Source organism: Chenopodium album, chromosome 7 (assembly GCF_948465745.1).
Source record: "Chenopodium album chromosome 7, dcCheAlbu1.1, whole genome shotgun sequence".
NCBI lineage: Eukaryota > Viridiplantae > Streptophyta > Magnoliopsida > Caryophyllales > Amaranthaceae > Chenopodium > Chenopodium album.
In genome coordinates this window covers 50,596,079-50,602,078 of record NC_137840.1, presented here as the reverse complement: position 1 = coordinate 50,602,078, position 6,000 = coordinate 50,596,079, and the positions used below count along the sequence as shown (strand labels likewise).

The following is a 6,000-nucleotide window of genomic DNA, read 5'->3' as shown; positions in this document are numbered from 1 at the left end:
AGATTTCCTCTTTTGACGAATCGATTTATCAAAAAGTAAGACTTGAACAAAGAGGTTGTCTTTGATTAATCGTCCTTCTCTCCTTGACCAAGTACTGTGGAAAGGGAAATTAGGGATATTCACTGTTAATTATTTGACTCAAACTCTATCCAACATGCAATGGATAGAAGAAGGTAGAAAGAATGAAGGTTGTGATATGGAGAAAGATGATGTATATGGAGAGATATGAAAAATTAGGAGTAGAATGTACCCCCAACTCAAATGACGGAAAAAAACCGACTTAAGCATGAACCTAAGATATGGTCATGGTGATATATACTCAAAGTGTGTGCTAAGACTACTGAGTGTAGTGAGTGTAGGTGACATATTAAGACTCTTGTGTAAGACCATGTGGCTAGACTATGTGACTGGACTCGATTAAGGACTTACTGAAGGTACTGTTGTTAACAAAATAATCGAATTGATTAGCAAACTGTTTAATTAGACACAAAGTGATGACTAGAGCAATATACCGAACTGTCGCCGAAACAACAGGACTGGCGCCGCAATCTGCGGTGAAACGCTAGACAATAGAGCTGTCGCTAGGCGCTGCACTCCACATAGTGACGCTGTAGCCCAAATCGCGGCGCCATTGCTGGAACATTGATCTAGGACTGCTTTCGGTATTATTAATCTACAGGGTATGCCTAAAGTCGTACTAAGTCAGTCCCGATTAAATTATTAGACTTTAATTACTCAAATTAATTAATTAATTAATTAGGCAAATTCCTTTTAATCAGTAAGCAGTTTATTTAGGCATATTCATAATTACAAGTCAAATCAAAAAATTAGTTTAATCAGATGTAAATATGCACAAGCAAATAATGCACAAGTAGTCAAATAGTCACAACATGATGCAATGAGTTTGCAACCTAACCATGGCTCTAGTTTTCTAAAGTTCAGGATATGGGTTAGTCAAAGAGGGTCCATGGTTAATTGTCCAGATGCACCACGCGGAAGCCTTACCTTTGAAGGGTTGGCGCGAGTGGATGGGACACCGCGAGTTAAAAACTTGCTTCCATGGTTTGGTGAATTCAACATTCTCGGATGTACCCTTTGTTGCACAGAGCGTTCAATCACGTAGATGGAGCATGAATTCCCAGAGGGTTATGTCCATATGTAGAACACATATGGGTTTCACAGTGAGAAAAACTCAATCAGGAAGTAGGATCGAGCAAATAGTGCTAAAAACTGGTCAAAATTAGAACGCATATTTCTGGCTCGGTATTGGAAGAACTTGGCGCCAGCAAACAGAGGTCGACGCCGCAATTTGGCTTTGGCGCCTGGCGACAGGAGTTATCGCCTGGCGCCATAGTCAAATCATCGGCGCTAGACCCTGTTTTCTGACGCTAGTTCCTACATGCCTCAGCAGCTTTCTATGCTCGATAAAATTTTCCAGTTTCACGCAGCATTATTTCGATCCTAGTTGTGAAAGATATTCCTCAAATTTCCTACGTGTAAAATCCTATGTTTTTAACTCATTACGTCTTTCCAATGAGATCTTTTTTATGAATATGACAATAATGTTAATCAAAATTACGCACATGAAATACTTAGAACTTTTCGAGTCTCATCCACTCATTCTAAATCATTGCCAAAATAAATTTTAGGAATTAAAATATAAATCCTCCCCACTGGAGTCGCCAAAAAACTATAGGGAATATTTCAAGCATTACCCCTAACTTGAACCCCACTGTGATCATACAGTAAAGTACGGTGGCGTCTAAAGGGAAAGAAGATAGAGCAAAAGAGTCGCCAACAAGTTTTAGGAACTTGTAAACCGTTCACAGGGTGAAGGTTACACCCCTTAACGATCCAGGAGATCGTCAACTCCAATAGGTCTGGAACCTTGGCTGGTAGTTCGGGGATGAAGGTACAAATCCAACCTAAAAGAGATTGAACCTGCCCTAATAATAGGCCTCTACTTTATTCTGATCGTATTCATATGGGCTTTCTGACTAACATGCAATCAATAGGTTTAGCTCTAAACCTGTTTATCTATGTTGGTTGAATATTAATGCACAAATAAATCTATTATTGGCGATCACTTGAATTATAATCAAAGTAACCCTAACAAAATTAATAATTATCTCATTAAGCGTGATTACAAGTACAAATTTCCTTTAAACATGCATAAAAGGTGTGATCAAGCAATAACAATGAATATAATCAAGCAACATAATAATAATCATAAATTATTACAATTATAATTGATATGTCCATTTTATATAGTATTTTACCCCCGTCCCATGGTCATAATTAGTAGTTTTTTTGCTCTTTAGAGCCACTTTTATTACTAATTGTGTTTTATAGTGTTTTCGTAGATTTGGTTGACTTTTGTAGGGATTTGCACTTTTGGAGCATTTTCCCGAGATATTATGGAATTTACTAGCATTGGAGAAGCACAACTAGTTTTTATAGCCCAAGACCGGTTAGAGCCATCGAACCGGTGATTAAGGGCTCGGTATATGTGATACTGGGGCATTTGGACCTAGTATTCAAGACCCGAAGAGGAAATACGGATTGACCCGAAGAATTGGAGCCCAATCGAAGTCCAAGGAGTAGCCCAAGAGTGACGCCCGACCATTATTAGAGCTCCCGCCCAAAGGCGCGCCCGACCGGGCAGGGAAGAGAAGCTGGCGCCCGAACTCGCACCCGGCCGGGTGCGAGAAACGATCACCTGAAGAAAAAGGCAGGCCCGATCGGGCGGTGCCTCGCCCGATCGGGCGCGTGTCAGCTTTAGGAGATGATTAGCGTCGTTTAAGTTTGTTTTAGTTTAGGATTCTATCTTATTATAAATACTTTTCCGTTACGCAAGTTTAGTATTCTTTTACTCTTTCTTAATTCTTCTCTTAGATTTTTTCTCTCTACTTAGCTTTTAGATTAGTATTCTCTCTATACAACTTTGTCCTTAACTCAACTCTTAATTCCAGATTACTTTGGTAACGATTTCTTTTCTCTTAATCTCAGTTATTTATTTTATTCCTTCGATCATGTCTTATTTTATTGCTTTGATTAGTTTAGATTTAATTATGTGTGAGTAGTTTCCTTTCTAGGGTTTGTGGGGATCCATAAATAATATGAAGGGGTAATTTATTATTGTTGATTATCAATGCTTGATTAATTTCCTATTGATTGATTTAATGCTCTGTGACTAGATTAGGCCTGATCTCTTATGCATGAGTTTGACAATATTAATTCGAGATTCGAGAGATGAGAATTGATGTTTAGGTCTAGTTTCAATAGGCAGGTTAATTTATAAATGGTTAAATCGAGATTCGAGAGATGAGATTTAATACTGGTAGATTAATTATGTGATTGTAATACGTAGAGAAAGCCCTTTATGATCTGATTAATTGGTGCATTGATGATTGATTATTATGTTTTACCCTGGAATGTTATTTATTGGTGAACCTATGCCCTAGGCCTTTATTCATTGTTTTCTCTTTACTCTTAATCTCCGTAGTTTAGTTTTATATCCATATTATTAAATTGTTACTTGATAATTTAGATTGCTTAAATTAATTAGGAATAGAAAGACCAGCTTCCCTGTGGATTCGACCCTACTTCCCTATCTACATTAGTTAGAGGATTTAGGAATTACTTTTGATTAGGTGATATGACTTTAGCTTGTCAAAATTTGGCGCCGTTGCCGGGGAAACGGTTTTATTTTTATTTTTTGATTATTTTTGTAGTCTAGATTATCCCCTATTGTCTCAGAGAACGTTAGTTCTTTGAGGCAATTCTCATATTTGTCTTTTAGTTCTTTGTTTATGTCCAGGTGTTCCAGATCAGGTTACATTCCATTCGATCCTGAGATCGAGCACTCGTTCCATAGACAAAAGAATCTCTACAGACAAATCCTGGCGGGTTCTGAGGAAGAAAATAATCGAAGAGACCCTCCAACTGATTCTAGTGACTCGGAAATTCCATCAGATCCAGAAGCAGATATGGTGGTACCTAAGAAGCTCAGTGATTATTCACAACCAAAGCTTACAGATTTTCCACACCTTACTCCCACTCCAGCTCTTGATGGGGTACAATTCGAGATTAAACCCCAATTTATCACGATGATAGAAAGGAAGCAATTCAGTGGAGCTAAGGGTGAAGACCCAAATCTTCATATTGCAGACTACTTTCAGTATTGTAACACCATCAGGCAAGCTGGGGTCACACAAGACCAAATCAGGGAGATTCTCTTTCCTTTCTCTTTATGTGGAAAAGCCAAATTATGGTTTAATGGATTAAATAGAATTGCACTTGGTATAACTGACTGGGAAACTCTTGTTTTAAATTTTTACAATAAATATTATCCTGCAGAGAGAACAGCTGTACTAAGGAGCGCTATTCAAAACTTTTCCCAAGAAGCCGATGAAACTTTATATGAGGCTTGGGAGAGGTTCAAGGACCTACAGAGAGAATGTCCCTACCACAATCTGGCACAATGGCAGTTAATCCAAGCCTTTTACAATGGGATTGGAAATTCATCTAGAATAATTTTGGATTCTGCGGCTAGTGGGAGGTTTATGAACCTTAATGTTGATGATGCAGGTCAAGTTATTGAAGATATGGCAATACATAATTCCCAATATGGGAATCCCAGAAGCTTTGCTAATAAAGGGAAACATAGTGTCGACTCTGTATCCTTTTTACAAGCTCAATTAACCTCTATCTGCCAAAAATTAGATAATCTTAGTACAGCAAATGTAGCTAATGTTCTGCAATTAATAATAATGCTAATGAGGCTTTCTGTGAAAATTGTGGAATTGTAGGTCATTGGGAGCAAGATTGCAGGAGTTTCGTGGAGCAAGTCAATGCCTTTCAAGCTTATAGGCAGAATAACCCATACTCCAACACCTACAATCCTGGGTTCCGGAATCATCCATATCTTTCCTACCGGAGCACCAATGTTCAAAATCCGCCACCTCCACAAGAATCACAGGCGCCACCACAAACTCAGCAGAAATATTACCACCCCAATGCTGGCCAGAAGAACCAACCACAACAACCCTCCTCATCTTCCGACCCTGCTTTGGTAGAAATTAGAGCGATGCTGGCTAGTCTGTAGAAGCACATGGAGAGCAGAGATGCCCAAATTGATTTGATCATAGCACATAATAAAATTGTAGATAATCAAATTGCGCAAATTTCTGATACTCTGCAAGCCCGTCAACAGGGAGCCCTGCCAGCACAGCCAACCAGGCCTACGGATCAAGCTTTTGCAATTACTCTAAGGAGTGGTTCACACTATGAAGGGCCCCCTATGCCCAGAGATGATGAACCTATTTTATTAAATAATGCTAATCTTGATTCCATTAAACCTGACAATGTAGCTAATAGCCCTGCAGGGCTAAAGAGTAGTACTAATATTTCTGAAAATTCATTAAAGTGTACGACTCCAGGGAAGGTAGCAACTCCAGATAAGAGCAGTAATGCTCCAAAGCCAGTTATCAAACTTCCATTCCCCAATCGTCACTTGAAAACAAATTTGGATAAGCAGTTTGGTAAGTTTCTGGAGATGGTTAAAGATTTGCAGGTAACAGTTCCCTTCACTGAATTAATTACACAAATTCCTGCATATGCAAAATTCATGAAGGAAATATTGACAATAAAAAGGTCTATGAGTGAGGTAGAGATAGTATATTTCACTGCAGAATGTAGTGTCGTACTTCAAAATAAATCTCCACCTAAACTGAAAGGTCTGGGTAGTTTTTCTATCCCTTGTCATATTGGCAATCTAATGATTGGTAATGCTTTATGTGATTTGGGTGCTAGCGTTAGTGTTATGCCATTGTATGTGTGTTCCAAGCTAAATATGGGTAAATTAAAAGCTACTAATATTACTCTACAAATGGTCGACCGTTCTTTTAAATACCCCTTAGGTGTTTTAGAAGATGTTCCAATTAGAGTAGGTAAATTTATATACCTGTTGATTTTGTTGTTCTTGATATGGATGAGGAT

At 38.4% G+C, this 6,000-nt stretch overlaps 1 non-coding gene across 1 annotated transcript; it reads right to left on the bottom strand.

The window, feature by feature from the left end:
- Positions 1-4,370: 4,370 nt before the first annotated feature.
- LOC145641344 (small nucleolar RNA R71) lies at positions 4,371-4,477 on the bottom strand. The gene has a single exon (XR_014115380.1). It is a non-coding gene; the product is annotated as a small nucleolar RNA R71 (small nucleolar RNA).
- Between the last annotated feature and the right edge of the window lie 1,523 nt (positions 4,478-6,000).